The sequence below is a fragment of the Herpailurus yagouaroundi genome, unplaced genomic scaffold, assembly GCF_014898765.1.
Source record: "Herpailurus yagouaroundi ecotype Mexico unplaced genomic scaffold, PumYag 181, whole genome shotgun sequence".
Classification (NCBI taxonomy): domain Eukaryota; kingdom Metazoa; phylum Chordata; class Mammalia; order Carnivora; family Felidae; genus Herpailurus; species Herpailurus yagouaroundi.
In genome coordinates, this window is record NW_024412412.1 from 29,744,057 (window position 1) to 29,760,718 (window position 16,662).

General features: G+C 43.0%; 1 protein-coding gene and 1 long non-coding RNA gene across 7 annotated transcripts in view; one reads left to right on the plus strand and one right to left on the minus strand.

The window, feature by feature from the left end:
- NRG1 (neuregulin 1) overlaps positions 1 to 16,662 on the plus strand; it is a 1,118,472-nt gene that overhangs the window by 642,577 nt on the left and 459,233 nt on the right. The window lies entirely within an intron of this gene.
- On the minus strand, positions 7,232 to 12,917 carry LOC121039807 (uncharacterized). The gene is made up of 3 exons (XR_005795002.1): positions 11,741 to 12,917; positions 8,127 to 8,266; positions 7,232 to 7,864 (listed from the first exon to the last, which is right to left on the minus strand). It is a non-coding gene; the product is annotated as an uncharacterized LOC121039807 (long non-coding RNA).

A 16,662-nucleotide genomic window follows, 5' to 3' on the forward strand; every position in this document is an offset into this window, starting at 1 on the left:
TCTGTTTTGTTCTGTTTGGCTTCTGTTGATGGATGATAATTTGGATAATTTTAGTTCTAGGCATTTTTTTCCTAGTGTCCTAAAATGGGGCAGATGTTCATCCATTCATTGTGCCACACTTTTCTTTATGCAACAATTTCATAGAAAACCATGAAGAATATTTCTGAGGAATTTTGGGGAGATGGTTCTAGGTCATTGCTACCATGGTGGACTCTGAAAATGGTCCCTGTGATCCCTGACTCCTGGTGTTCCCTCTCTCATGTGATTCTCTCCACTTGAATGGCAGAAGGACTTTTGACTTGTTCCTTGCTGACAGAGTACAAGGTTGACCAAATATATATGACTGCCTGTTAGTGATTACGTGACTATGTTAAATAAGATTGTGATGCATGTCTTGCTAGAGTCTCCCCTTTCCTTGCTGGCTTTGAGGAAACAATTTCCCATGTTGGGGAATCCCACACGACTAGGAACTGTGGGTGACCTCACGAATAGAGGACGGCCTCCACCTGAGAACCAGCAAAGAAGTGAATTCTACCAAAAGTATGAATGAGCTTAGAAGCAGATCCTTCCCCACTTGAGTCTCCAATGAGACTGTAGCCCTAGTCAACACCTTGATTACAGGCTTGTGAGACCCTGAGCAAAGGACCCAGTTAAGTTGTATTCAGACTCCTAACCCACATAAATTATGGGATGGTAAGTGTGTATTATTTTAAGTGGCAATTTGTTACACCCCAATAAAACACGAATACACTTACCAAAAATGTCAACAGCTATTATCAGTCCTGGCAAATGGATTTATTTTCCAATGATATCCATGAACACTGAGTAGATAGTGATAATTTATGGTGATTTGCTTTATTTCATTTCCTCAGATTCTGAGTATTAAAGATACATTCAAATTTTAGTATGCTGATCATCTCTGCCCTTTTCCCGTGTGTGTGTGTGTGTGTGTGTGTGTGTGTGTGTGTGTGTGTGTGTTTAAATTCAATCATGGTGCAGGGGATTATTAAAAACATTTTGGGGCACCTGAGTGGCTCAGTCAATTAAGTGTCTAACTTCGGCTCAGGTCATGATCTCAGAGCTTGTGGGTTCGAGCCCCATGTCGGGCTCTGTGCTGACAGCTCTGAGCCTGGAGCCTGCTTTGGATCCTGTGTCTCCCTCTCTCTCTGCCCCTCCCCTGTTCACACTCTGTCTGTCTGTCTCTCTCAAATAACTAAACATTAAAAAAAGTTAAAAACATTTTTACTAAACAAAACTTTATATGGGATAGTTCCTTAAAGGCCAATCCTCAACACTGTCTCAAGACTTCTCAGGGCATTTCCTTCTGCAATGTCTCCACACATTCTGCCTTGGATTTTAGTTTGTGGTATTAGGTATCAGTAATGCACCCTTCAAGTCTTTTTGAAGTCTGTGATTTGACCAGCTCTGTGCAGGGCCCTAAAGTGTTCATGCCAAGGAGGGGTAAGACACATCCCCATCCCTCCGGGTATGGAGGCATTAGACTAAAGGACAGGTCTAATCTACAAGTTTGAGGAAATAGTCTATAAAGCTTGGAGACTGACTTAGCTTATAGAACAGTATTCATTACCCAATTTACTTGAGAAACTTAAGAATAAAATCACATATTAATTTATTATTTCCTCCCTTCCTCCATTTCTACCTTGTTTCTTTCCCTTCTTCCTTCATCTCCCAAATATTTATTATATGTGCCCATTAGTAGCATAGTGTGATAGACACTGATGTCTTTTAAATACGTTGTCAAATAATCATTTCGTATCTTCTTATAAATATATTGATTGTCAAGTTTAAAAAGACTCGGTGTAGAAATAAAGGAGCGTAAAGTCATATTTTTTAATTGGCTGACCAGTGCTAGAGATAATAAAATAGTTCTAAATTCTAGAAGCTAAGGTCAAGGCTCCAAGGCTCCAGTGCTGCCTGTCGGTGGCTATTTTCCTAAAGGCAATGCTTTTGACCTGCTTGTGGTCTCACGTTTTATCTCCCTGCAACATGGAGCTTCCAGGTCCATGTGGAATAATGATGGCATAGCCACTGTCCTATTCCTCCTTGAGCCAAGACCCAATGGGAATGACAACTTCCCATGCTGGAATTTCTGCAACCAGGTCACCTGGGAAGGGAGAGACACTCTCTGGGTAAAGTCACCCTAATTTTTTGAAGTGAAATGCTAGTAGGAAAAAGCAAAAGAGCTAACTTAGTGGGATCATAATGCCATACATGGTCTGTCATGCCAATGGGAAGCAAAAGAAGGAAATTCTTGGGGTGCCTGGGTGGCTCAGTCGGTTAAGCGTCTGACTTTGGCTAGGGCATGATCTTACACTCGTGGGTCCGAGCCCTGAGTCGGGCTCTGTGCTGACAGCTCAGAGCCTGGAGCCTACTTTGGATTCTGTGTCTCCTTTTCTCTCTGCCTTCCCCCTACTTGAGCTCTCTCTAAAATGAATAAATATTAATAAAAAAAATTTTTAATAAAAAAAAGGAAATTTTCTATCAAGGCATTAAGTAATTCATTGGTTCATTAATTCAAGCAGTTAAGCAAAAAACAAATATTTGTTGAGGACCTCTTATTACTTCTCTTACTCATAATGAAGTTTTTAACAACAAAGTTCATCTGTTGCTCCAGGAGCAATATAATGACAATGGCCTTAATAGCATGTGAACCAAAAATGATTGCGATGTAATTTATATACAGAGTGCTTGTTCCTTTCTCTCTCAGAAGTTGTTAGCATTTAAAGCTTGTAAGGGAATTTAATACCTGTTTTTCATACATGCATACCCACATGTGACAATATTGAAATATTTTATGAATACTCATGATAAACACCAAATTCATTATGATAAGTGCTACTGTGATTCTGAACATTTTAATGTACTATGGAGGCATCGGAGTAATATAAAGACAAGGTTGTATGTAAGTAGGAATGCTAACTGATCTGCTTTGCATGTCCAGCATATTTTAGGTCATAACAGATTTTGTTAGACTTCTCTGTTAATATTGTGTAGTATGGAGTCATGAAGGATTAGAAATAAAAAGTAATAATAATTGTCTAAGCCGTCAGGAAGAGCCATCGAGGCTCTGAGCAGAGATGCTGTGGAATCATGCATGAATTACAGGCAATACAAGCAGCATCATTATGGACTCCTCAGTTTACATATTTAATCTAAACTTCTCAGTCTTATATCATGGGGATTTTTTTCACTTAACGAAATAAAAAATAAATAAGCTATTTAAAATTGGGACATGACCACACCTGAAGATGATACCAAGTCACGGGAATACTTGTGAGGCAAAAATAGGGAAATACAAAATCTCGTCTGCAAAAAGGAGACATTGTTTGAACGCGTATTTAATCAGTGTGATAGCGTGCTGTTTCAGCATGTTGCCTTGAAATGCCCTGTACTATGTCTTTGGGTTTACCAATCACAGCATGAAGGTCCAACTTAACTTAGGTCCTCAGCAGTAAGGGAGAACTGGCTTACACCGGCTTGCACATGCCCGGTATATAATGTCTCTTCCTAACACACGTCCAGGGACATCCCTTTGGTAGCCCGCAATTGGCCACGTTGGACACATTTATGCCACAGAAACTGGCAAATGCAAGGAATCAAACTACAAATGCTACAGATCCGTTTTCTCTCTTTTTTCTAGATCCTTGTCAAACATATTCTGGCTCTCATCACCACCTGTAATTTTATGTCCCTGTACCTTGTACAAGGTACCTTGTACCCTTGCACAGTGAAAGCTATTGCAGGTCTATGTATTTGAGGGTAAGGCCAGTTCTAGCAAAATATAAATTAGGTGAAATGTGTTCTGGAGCTTCTTTGCCCCTTTTACTTAACTCTCTTTCCCTTTCTACCTCTCCTTAGAATCTCACCTTTTTGTCTTTATCTTTTTAGCCCTGTCCCAGCCCTAGGTCTCCTAAATCAGAAAACTTGCCAGCAACTGTATGAAATTATATGGAACTGTATGTGTGCCATAGGCTGAAATAGTCTTCCTAAAAGTCGGAAAAGTAGAGCAAAAGAGAAAGAAGAGATTTAAGTTTTACATCAAACCCTGTCTACTTAGGACTAGCTTCATCAAGCATCTTCAAACATGATTAACAATAAATTCTTTATGTGTGATTTAAGAAGTGGATGTATGAGGATTTGGTTCATCGCCTAATGATAGGGAGATTCACAGATGAGGGGCAGATACAGAAGAGCAGAGACTGGGTACGAACCACTACACAAATCCCCAAAGTGGGCTAAATTCTTTATTAGGAGGAAACACTCCTTTTGCTCCCACATAAAAACTCCTAATAAAACATGTTATTACATTCATTGCAAGTCTTTCAGTCTTTCGTTTAAATGTGAACCAATGGTCCTTGATTTGCTGGAATTTCGCACGGGCAAGGACGAGCCTTGTGAATCCCCACAGCATGGGTACGTCAACAGCACGGCTTCTCTTGCAGAAGCGTCTTCTGCACTATGGACCTTTGAGTGGACTCACCACCGGGTCTGCGCCTAAGCCCTGAGAGCCACCTTGGATTAGGGAATTGGTCAGTGTACGTCTCTGTGTGTGACCTCTTGCCTATACTCGTGTTCCTGGGGTCATAGGAACTTCCTGAAACCAACCTCAGCTCTAGGAGTGTGAGACAGTGCCCGGCATGCCTTTTCAGATCAGGCTCCAGACACACAGCATGGCATCCTTCTAGAAAATTAACTGGGCACAGAAGCAGTCCAGGCAATGACTGGGCTTTCCTCCGGGCCCCCCCTCGAGTAGGGTGCAAAGAGCTATTTTTTTTCCACCAGCCTGCCTTGGTGAGTCAGCATCAGCAAGAAACTTCATCTCTTCATTGATGCAGGTTAGAGCATTGAGTTTTCAAGCTTCTAACATTAAACCGTAATTTTTCCTGGGTTAGGGACCTATTAACTAAAAATGAGCCAGTAATAGATCTTTGGTAGGATCTATTACATTGGCCATTAACAGAAAGTAGGACCCTGAGGGAATGATGCACACACAGGTAATTTTCCATTTGAGGTTGGTGGAGGAGACGACTCAGAACACATTTAGTTTAGAATGTTGTAGTAGACACAGAGGGGGGTGCTGGGCTGCTGGAGGCGTGGGGCCTAGAGAGTGAGCAATGAATGCCATGAGCATTCACTGAAGACAGATTCCTACCTCAAAAGTGGCCTATAACTGACCCTGCCTCTGTGTCCCAGGGGGTCATGCATTATTGATCAAAATGTCAATACACCTTTTGGGCTGTGGTTCACAGGCTAACTCTGTTATCTTAGAGATCTGTACCAAAATATTCATGGTTCCCAGTAAAATAAATCAGTGCTTCCTTCACCCAAACCAGAAACACCTATTGGGACTGTTATCCAATTATCTGGTGGAAGAAAACATTGATAAGCACACTTGCAATTGAAAGAAATATTTTTTGAAGTTCAGAGGGCTGACGAGTTGCATTTTGATTGACAAAATAATGAACCTGCTGATGGCGTCCAGGATTAGTTGGCTGAATTTGTGTTCATTTCTCCATAAATTTGCCGAAGTCTGAAGAGAAAATGCGTCGAGGCAGAATGATGAGCCATTTGATTAAGCGTGTTATCAGCCTGGTGGTGGCCAAATTCTACCCTCATATATTCATGCACACATCCTTTGCTATGAGTTGCACATGTGCTTTGTGGTTGTGGGGCAGATTTAGGTTTGTTTTTCTTTCTGTCTTTTCGAGTCTAAAAACTCATCATTTAAAGTGTTTGGAAGCAATTTAGAAATGCTCTGAGATTCCCAACCCCTCCTGACTTTTGGAATACGTGCAGTTATTTTTTCTAGCACAAAAACAATCAGAAAAGAACAAAAATGCCAGGATATATTCCAAAGAAAGACATGAAGGTACTATTTACTTTATTTGTAAACCACCATGACTTCTTTATTCTTACCTGCTGTTACCAAACAATCATTTAATAGTGGAAAAAAAAAAGTGGAAGGTAGAGTTTAAGGTCGGGGGTTGGGTATGCAGTATTCCTGAACAATTGCAGAGAACTGTTCTGTCACTTTTATTTAGTTGGTGTTAACTAAATTTTTTTTAATGTTTACTTGTTTTTGAGAGAGAGAGAAAGAGAGAAAAAGAGAGAGAGAGAGAGAGAGAGAGAGAGAGAGCATATGAGCAGGAGAGGGCCAGAGAGAGAAGGAGACACAGAATCCAAAGCAGGCTCCAGGCTCTGAGCTGTCAGCACAGAGCCCGACGCAGGGCTCGAGTCACTGGATACATTTTTTAGAAGCAGCATCTTGAAATGCAATGTCAATTGATTTAGAATTCCTAATCATTACACTCTATTCCTAAAAATTGGTAATAATGAGAACATTGCTTTTTAAGTAGATTGTGGTAGGTTGGGAACCTGAAATGAGGGAGAAAAAAAAAACCTTAAAGACTGATGTTTTTCAAAGTTACAGAATTACGTGGGATTTGTTGGCTAGTAAACTCATTTCCATTGGCATTTCTTTAATATGTGAAAGGTAGTCCACGGTTTCTATCCACAGTGATCTCCTGTCTGCAGAACAATGCCCAGTCCTGATAACTCTGTGCGTGAAAATTAAGCATTGTTCCTCCAAAACTGGCAGGATTAATGTCTTTGTTTTCTTTTTTACAAATATCCCTTGTGGCTGAACCCCAAATGCTTATAATTTGTTTATAGGACTGACAAGCGGGGGCGGGGGACAGGGGAAGAAGAAAATCAATCCCAAGCAGGAAACCTGAATAAAGATGATGACAAGGGTCACTAGATAATCTCTTTGTGCTTCGGCAACTAAAAACATGCGTGCGATCCAAGAGCATCTTGCTGGTTCCTACGCTCTCTCATCTCCGTACAGCTCTTTTCCGTGTAGCTCCCAAACTTTCACATCTGTTATGTCTCGACCCCATTTACAACTTCCTCTGTCAGCTGGCTCTATCCTCAACCCACCGATGGTTCCTGGGAAGAGTTTTCCTTAAAACTAAGAGGTTGAGGTGCGTATAGGGTGGGTGGGAGAAGCTTTTCTCCTCTCTAAAGATACTTCAGGCTCTATTTTTTAGCTTTCGGGAGACCCAAGAATAGATTTGAGCAAAATGTTCTTAAACACAAAGTGTTCTTCAACCCTAAACGCCCAGAGTCTGTCCTTATGTCTTTGTTTCCTTTCTTTCCATTAACATTCAAAACAGAGCTTTGACAGGGCAAGAAAGCGGAAGAGCTTTCATGATTCAGCCTGCTACATTTTATTCCGCTCCTTTTTTCACATTCCACGCTGGTCTTTTCCCAGCCACCTGAGTCTTCACACAGTTTTACCATCTTCCCCGTCTTAACCCCAATTTAAACATCTTCAGGAAGCCAAACAAAACATGCCCGTCTGCTCCAGATGTGTCAGATCAAGTTCTCCTATTTTAATTTTTTTCCAGGCACATCCTCCAGCAAATGTATAAACAGATTGCTTTTTAGAAGAAGTAAAGATTAATCTTTCCCTGGAAAAAAGAAAATCACGTACACTTTGGAAACTTTGGCCATTTCTCTCTCCAGAGAAACATCGTGGGAATGAAACTCACAGCCCGATTCTTCCACGTGCCAGACGGCGGCCGGCGGCCCCGCGCTTTGTTCCCATATCCTCTGCTTGATCTGGCTTATTATCCTCTGCTGAGAAGAAAATCCGCCCCACAGCCAGACGCTTGCCTTGGGCCCATCTCTGGGCGGTTTGAAGAGAGCGTCGCACGATGTCTGACAAGGTGGCCGCGCTAGATGGTGTGAGGTGATCAGAAGAAGCCAGGCTCCGTGTGCTCCTGTGGCAGCTTCTCCGTCTCCAGGTGTTCTGTCCCATGAGATCGCACGATTCAGTCACCTGTTCAGTCAGCAATTCTTTGTTAACAACCTATTGGGTGGGAAGCACTGCTCTGGGGTCTGGGGATCCAACAGTGAGCAAGATACGTGTCAAGTCCCTGCTCTCATGGACCCAGAGACAGACAATAAGAAGATATACCACTATATATATATACTGTATAACATGGCAGGTGGAGATGCGTGCCCTGAATTAAAATAAGGCAGGTTCCATGGATGGGGAGGGGCCTGGGCAGAACAGGGCTGGGAGCTCGGGAGGGCCTTACCTACTGTGGCCAGGAAAGCCTTCCGACTGAGGTGACATTAGAGCAGGCACCTGAAAGAAGTGAGACGGTGACTGGAAGAACAGAAGCCTGGGGCTGGATCATGGTTGGCAGGTCGAAATGTCTCCAGGAGCCCCAACTAGCTGCAGAAGAGGGAGCAAGGGGAGAGGGGAGGGAGAGGAAGTGAGAGAAATAACCTCAGGTCAGAGCATGAGAATTGAGCTTCTCAGACTCTACCGTTTGTACAAATCCTCCAAGGACCTTGTTAAAGTGAAGACCCCAATTCGGTAGGTCTGGGGCAGGCCCAGAGATGATTTCTAACACACTCCCAGGTGACGTCCTTGACACCGCTGGTCTCCTCACCGGGCTCCGGGTAGCAAGGACGTGGGCCATCTTGGCCACAGCGAGAATTGTGTCTTGAGTGGAAGGAAATGGGAAGTCTCAGAAGCTTTTAAATAAAGGGAAGTGGGGTCTGACCAGTTTCAAAGGAGCCGCTCTGGCTGCCATGTGGAAAATGGGGCTAAGGAGGAAGTGGTAGACCTGGGGGGTGGAGGGACTGGTGATTGGAGTGGTCCAGGTGAGACGGAGCCGTGTTGGGACCCGGTTCATGCTGGGGAGGAACAGTCACACCCGGCCGCTGCTTCATGCAAATGTGGGGATCGGCTCTGCCGTCCAGGTTGAAGCTCACATCAGGTGTTAGTTAACCTGTGGCCCAGCAGAATCCCGCGGGTCAAAGGGTCTTCGATGACTTGGTGAAACCAAGTCTGAGATGCTTGCTTCTGGGATCTCAGCTGCTCATTCCTGAATTTGATTTCTATTCCCGACGTGCGTGTTACTAGTGAGTTAAATATGAAGTCATCCCCTGGTGTCCCTGTAATGTGCGTTCGCTATTGCAGGTGAGGTATTTTTGTCCATCTCCAAAATAAGCCAGCGTGACTTGTGTTGCATCACAATGTGGCACATTAGACTAAAACAGTACCCATTTAATTTTTGAAACTTTATTTGTGTGTCTTTAAATTTAGGGCACGACGCTGGACTGTAAGTTCATCTCCGGAAAAGAAACTTCATTGGGGATAGAAACTAATATCCAGCCAGTGGTGTATCATTATGCTGGGGTAGTCTTGCTCACTTTGAATTCCCCAGCTGAGTTATTTTTCTTAATAATCATTATGTATAATTCAAAACATTTATATTTTTACCCCGCCCACTGGTTTTATAATTTTCCCGAGGAATCTTCCAAAATGTATTCAAATTGTCCTAGTGTCGTGTTTCTCAACTAGGAATGATTTTGACGCTTATGGGACATTTGGCAATATTTGTAGACATTTTGATTGTCCAGACTCGGGAAGGTGCTACTCGTGTCCAGCAGGTAGGGGCCAGGAATGCTGTTAAACATCCTCCCTGCAGAGGACAGTCCCCACAACAAAGGGTTATTCATTACTAAATGTCAGTGGGGCCAAATTTGAGAAACCCTCCTACTCCAGTAACCCTAAGAACTCCCAACTGTAGGAAATGTAATCCACCAAAGACCCCAAGTGCTGTGCCCTGGGCTTTGTCAGACATGTGCACTGAGCCATCCTCCTTCCCACAGGCTGCTCCCAGCCAGTGACTGCACATGGCATGGCTACTAGGGCAGCTCCTTCTGGGGAGAATAGGGATTCCCCTGAAGGTCAGCTTTGGCTCCATGATTCCCCAACACCCTTGCCAAGACCTGCTTCCACAGCACAGCATCTAAGACACTTGGGCCTAACCTCCTCCCTCCCCTCTCCCCTCCGCTCTTGCCAGACTGAAGGCTCTCCCCATCTTTCTCAGCTCCCTCCCGATTTTCTCGGAAGACGTTTTCCCTAATAAAATCCTTGCACATTTTATCCCATTTTAGGATCTGCTCCACAGAGGGCCTGGATTAATATATCATGGCATGAAATAATTGAGAATAGTGAGTTTATGAACCTTCCCCATTATAGCAATAAGGGAGGCAAATGTTCTAATAGACAAAAATGATTCCTAAGCGAGAGCTTGGCTATTAAATTGTTAGGGCAAAAAGAATTAATAAACAACTAGAAGACGGGGCACCTGGGTGGCTCAGTCGGTTAAGCGGCCGACTTCGGCTCAGGTCATGATCTCGCGGTCTGTGAGTTCAAGCCCCACGTCGGGCTCTGTGCTGACAGCTCAGAGCCTGGAGCCTGTTTCAGATTCTGTGTCTCCCTCTCTCTGACCCTCCCCCGCTCATGCTCTGTCTCTGTCTCAAAAATAAATAAACGTTAAAAAAAATTTTTTTTAATAAAATAAAAAATAAAAAACTAGAAGATAAAAATATTTAGGAACAAACTGAGGACACCCAATTATTCAAGAAAACACAGCAAAACAAAAAGAATTAGTTCTTGTTCATCTGTTTAAAATGCAACTCGAGCCTCACCTGAAGCATCTAAACTTAGGAACCAGAATGAACCCTCCCCCCCATGCTCACTTTTGAAAACCCGGACCTGTTCCAGGCACGGTCTGGACGGCGTCATTTCTAATTAGTGAGATAATTTCCATTTTTGGATGTTTGAGACAAACATCCTGCCATCCTCAGAAAGCCTGTCAGTATTTGCAGCTCTGTCTACTTCGTGTGCGAACTACCCATAGGCTTTGGTCAGGAAGAATCCCGTGTGTGGGCACATCCTCATAGACCACTCAGCACCACTCCCTTCCCTTTACTGGAACAGTGTGCCTCCCTTCTGTGTGCTTTCATGGGTAGATTCTGCCCAGACAACGATCACTCTCTGTGGGTTGCCAAACTCCACCCTGCTTCCTGGGGATATATGAGTCCCTCCTTGCATGGCATGCCCCTCAGCCACCCACCACTGCACAGGTGGCCCCTGAAGTTAATGGTCCTGAGACTCCCAGGTCCCGATTTGTGCCATTATGAACGCCAGCCAGAGAAATACTCAGATCTTATTCCCAACTCATACGAGATTGTTTTCTTTGGATGTAACCTCTTTTTACACTTTTGAGATATATTATGCTGATGGATAAAGTGGCAGTTCTCTCCCTCAAGCTAACATGATGGCCTTTTTGAAACACACTCTCCCTGCCCCCAACCATCAAACTTAAAGAAGCCCAGGAGATGCTCCAACTTTATTCTGGTGCTTGCAGGTCAGGTATAGGGCTGACCTACTCCAGAGCTGCATGTGGCTTTGGAGGGGGGTGCTCTGCAAGGGGCCCTAGTATTTCAATGCCTTCTCTGTGCCAAGCCACATGCACGTCACTTGTTATGCACTAACTCATTTTATTCCTACAAGAGTTCTGTGGCATGGGTATTTTTCATCCCATTTTATTGATGAAAACTGAGGCTCAGGAAGTTTAAGTGACTTGCCCAAGATCACAGGGTTAATTGGCGGCAGGAGAGTCATTTGTGCATTCCCATTCAAATTCCAAAAGTGCTTGATATGTCTAGATTATATTCTAGGCAATACTAGTTTTCAGTAGGCACTCTCAGTACCCAGATTGGTATTTGAACCTGCTATGTTTTTCTGGCTAGTATATAGAGTAGCACCACTAAGGAACCTCTACCAGAAGCCAAAGTCTCCACTTGGGCATGGAGGTAACTGGCAGTCCTCCCGGGGTCTACTCACCAGTGCCAGCTGATTGAGAGCAAAAGCCAGTCTGTTAGGGCAGTGCCCAAGTTCCTGATTCCGCTGCAGAAGTTGGGAGCCAAGTCAATATCATCAGTCACCACATTGTGTCAACAGCCATCATTTACATGCGGTAGGTACTCAGTAAGTGCTGACAAATTCCTATGGTGAATAAATGAAGGAACAAACAAAAGCATTTGTAAAAGTCACCAGGTTGTAGAGTAGAATGAGAGATTTAAGCTCATCTAATTCAAACTTCTACAATATCCCCACCAAGTGGTTATCTAAATTCTGCCTGATACTTCCATTGGCAGTGTAAAGAGTCTGTGAGAGAGTCTGTCCAATTTACCAGGACTCGGGCTGTTCAAAAGGAAGCCCTGGTCAAAAGACACTTTTGAAAAGGAAAGTGCAAGAAACTAGAAATAAGGAAGAATTATTTTACATGACAGCTTATCAGCTTAGAGATTTTGTTAGCTCAAAATTTTGGTTCAACTTGAAAACATTATGCTAAGTGAAATAAGCCAGACACAAAAGTGTGATTCTACTTCTATGAGGAGCCTAGGATAGGTAAATGCATAGAGACAGAAAGTAAAATGATGGTTCTCAGGGGCTGTGGTGTGGGAGAACACAGAATTATTGTTTAATGTGTATGACGGTTCAGCTTGGGAAGATAGAAAAGTTCTGAGGATGGTTAGTGGTGATGGTTACAGAAAGACGTGAATGTTTTTGATACTGCTGAACTTCACACTTAAAAATGGTTAAGATGTCAACTTTTATGTTCTCTGTATTTTATCACAATGAGAAAATTTGTTTAAAACGAGTACATTTACACAAGACCAAGAAGCATTTAAGTCATCACTTTCAGATATGAGAGTACTTATGAGTATTGGTATAAGGATATTCTGAGGCTTGAAGGTGAAAGTTAGGTGAACAACTCCCCTTTCTGAAAATTTACCCAACTCTCAGAGGCTGGTGCACTAGGAACTGGATGACACGAGTTTTAACTGGATGCTGTTCAACGATAATCAAGGCTATAGGGATTTTAAATGTCTTGAAAAGCTTGAGATGGAATGTAACTGGGCACAGGGCACCATTAGGATGGTGTATTTGTGCCCCTGGTGGGCAGAGTACAATCTGCACAATGTCAGACCAGGGCTTTGGCTGGATGGTAAGTTTTCTCTCTCTCTCTCTCTCTCTCTCTCTCTCTCTCTCTCTCTCTCCCTCCCTCCCTCCCTCCCTCCCTCCCTCCTCTCCCTCTCTCTCCTTCTCTCTCCTTCTCTCTTTCTCTTTGTCAGTTTCAAAAGAAGCCATTAACTTAGAGCTACTCAGTACTTCCCACTCTGAATATGAAGAGCGTGTTGTTTTCCTCTTAGATCCAGACTAAACTAGTTGACTGGCTGGGAGCCAACAGAAGGGGTGTATACAGTCTTCATTAGGCCAGATTTACCATCCACCTTCCATAAGTGGTTCAACATGCCTTGTGACATGCTTTCCATCCTGCAGTGGTTCCTGCTGGCGAAGCTTGTAGTTGGCTTCCTCGTGTAGAGAGCTAATTTTCTCTAATTGCTTCCAATGAGGGGTGGGAGGCAGGGGGGTGGGTGCCTTGCTCAGGGCCGCTGCTCTCATCGGCCTCACCAAGTCGTGGAAGCAACTTTCATGCTCATGGTCTTGTTCTGGATATTTGAGTGGGAAGGTCAGGCCGCACATCCTGAGATCGACAGATCTTCAACAGACTGCTTGACTCTTAAAGATCTGACTCACGTGGCCTTTAAAAACTTTCTTTGTTTTGTTATGATTTTTCAAGGAATTTTATTTCTGATCTTAAGAATAATTTGTACTCGTTATCTTTTGAAATGGGCAAATAAAGAAAAAGGTTTAAAAAAAGCACTAAAACCATCTTCCACTGTATTAATCTAGGAAGATCACTATTAACATTTTATCCCCGTTTTATTTTTTAAATAAGTCATTTGAGAAAATATCACATATGACAGATTTATATATTACCTAAAATTGTTTCACATAGTATCAAAAAACATAATTTTTGATGACTCCGTAAAATGCTATTGCCTAGATGTATGTTTTGTAGTTAATATATGTGCTGTTGATCATAGTGTGTTCCAGACATACTAAACAATCTCTGCCCTTATTTATGATATTATTTTAAGGTTGAGTCCTAAAAGGAATACTGGGCTGAAGGGCGTGTGAACTTTTAAGCTTCCTGGTACATAATTCGAAAGTTTTATACCAATTTCTAGTGTGCCACATGACACCCTTAACCAGCATCGAGGGTTACCTTCTTTGTCAATATGATAAATGAAAAATGGCACTGTGTTGTTTTAATTTGCATTGCTTTCATAACTGATGATGTTAAAGATATTAGGTCTTTTTTTTCCTCATTTCCCCATCCTTTATGAATTCCTTCAGAAGCCATTTTTGGGGATTAGGGCATTGTACGTTATGTCTAACACATAAAGCTAGTCAACAGCAAGGGGATTAATCCATTATTCCAGTTGCCCACCAAAAGAAAGGTAGAGATAAGTCCATTAGGGTAAAGGACAAGTTAGCTTTTTGTTTGCTTAAAGAACATGGGTAGAAGGTATCCCAAAGCCAGAGTGGAATGCAGTCCAACCGTATCGTAAAACACATCTGAAGCCCAATCAAAGGCAGTATAAGATGGCAGATGACGGGGTGGAGATGTACAGAGACAGCTTTTCTGTCTGTTAGAGTTTCTCCAGAGTCTGGCCATGATGGCATATTCCAATATGTCATTGTTACACTACTACCTTGTAAGGTGCTGGCTTTCCATTCCACTTTTTGAAATACAGTGAGTTCAAGTGAATACAGTCACACCTTGGTGACACATCCATCAGGCGTTCCCCAGATCCATGCTTAGAAAAGCTTCTATCACAGAGTGTGTCTGTCTTATCTTTTTGGAAGTGGCTGGGTCCCGAAAATTGACCTTCTCTGTCTTTGTGTTACAAAGACTGTGTGGAGGACCTTGTGTTTGAGTTTCAGTTTGACACAGAAGCATTAGTTCTAGGGCATCTCTTGGGCCACTTTAGGTCCATAGTACCTGCCAAGCTTCCTAGAACACTGTGGGGCATAACAAAATGTTGCACAACTGTCATGGTATAGAATACACTTAGTTTTGGTAGAAGATGACATTTTTCTTGGCACCAGAAGTACTTCCACAAATAACAGCCCACTGGTCCTCCTTATCGGAAATCAAAAAGCCTGACTTGCCTCTGGCTCTGTGAAACGACTACCTAAATATTTTTTTAGACTCTGTGTGCCTAAGTCTTGGTCAGAATCTCTTCTTAGAAATCATTTATAAAACAGGGGCACCTGGGTGGCTCAGTTGGTTAAGTGTCCAACTCTTGATTTCGTCTCAGGTCATACTCTCTCAGTTGTGAATTCGAGCCCTGCACCTGCTTGGGATTCTCACTCCCTCTCTCTCTATCCCTCCCCTGCTGGAATTCTCTCTCTCTCTCTCTCTCTCTCTCTCTCTCTCTCTCTCTCCAAATAAATCACTGTAACATTAAAATAAATTAATTAAAAAGAAAAAGAAATCAATTATGAAACATATAACCTTGGAGCCTGATTATTAAATCAGGCATTTTAAGCTGGAAAGGACCTTAGAGATCATTTAGTCCAAATGAATGACCCATTTGACAGTTGGGAAAACTGACATGCAGAGAGCTAGAACTTGCTTAAGGGCCACTGATGCACTGGTGGCAGGGGTAGGACTCAGTAGTCTCAGTGCAGAGGTCTTTCTGGTACATCATGTCGAATTCTGTACACTTGTTCACAGATATAAACTCAAAGGGCTCAGACAGCAAGATGAGAGCGTGAAATTTTATGGGACTAGAAGAATCCTCAGCAGTTATCTGGTATTGAAGTGTCCAGGGGACATGGCCACAGTTATTCTAGAACAAGGTAGAACAAGGACAGTAATATACCTCTTGACTTCCAATCCAGTGCCCTTTTCCCTCCAGGACACAGTGCAACATCAAAAAGCATGTTTTCTCCAGGGCTGGCTGAGGTTGGGCAGTTAACATGTTATTTTTGGTTTCCTATCTACTCAGGGTAGAGGGTCCTGATTTTTATTTCATGTGTGTACTTGAGACTTGGTGATGAGGTTCTGAATGTCTCACTGTAGGTGGTGTTTTTATTGTTACCATGTTGTCTTCCTCTAAAGAGTTTTTACAGTGAACCAGAAAGCTGTCTGGTTTATTGCTACGGTTGTAGGCAGGAGGGAACATGGTGTGTGGCTTCTGAACAGACGCTGGCTGCTCTTTAAGTTCAATGGAGTGAAAAAAAAAGGCGAGTTAATTGACTACAGACATATGCAGGAGCGCTCTCAGCCGAGAGCAGTAAGTTCTTCTGGAATGTGAGTGCTTACAAGGCAGCCAAAAGTACTCTCCGAAGCACTGCATCTGTGGACCCATGTACTTTCTCCATAAGAAGGGTATCACTGCTTGCTTCTTGGGGATACTGTGTCAGGCCATCAGTAATTTTTGGAGATTCTTCTGCATGTTGTGTGTGGTAGGATACATGTAAGTAAACAAGGTGCCTCCACTTAGTGGTGGCATCTTGGTATTTACACTGGTTGGCTGAGTTTTATTAGTTAGATATTGCTATATGACTTACCACCCAAAAAACTCAGTGGCTTCAATAATGAAAATTTATTACTCCTCATAAGTTTGGTCCAGGGTGGCCCAGGCTTGGCTGGTCTCTGATGAGCTCTCCCCTGCCTCAGTGGTCAGCTGGCTGGTCAGCCGGGCACTGGATGTCCCAGGATGCCTCACTTACCTGTTTGGCTATTGGCTGGCTGCCATGCTGGTCCCTGTGTCCCTCATTATCCGACAGACCTGCCGAGTTTTGTTCCTATGGTAGAGGCAAGGTTCTGAGAGAGAGTTGAA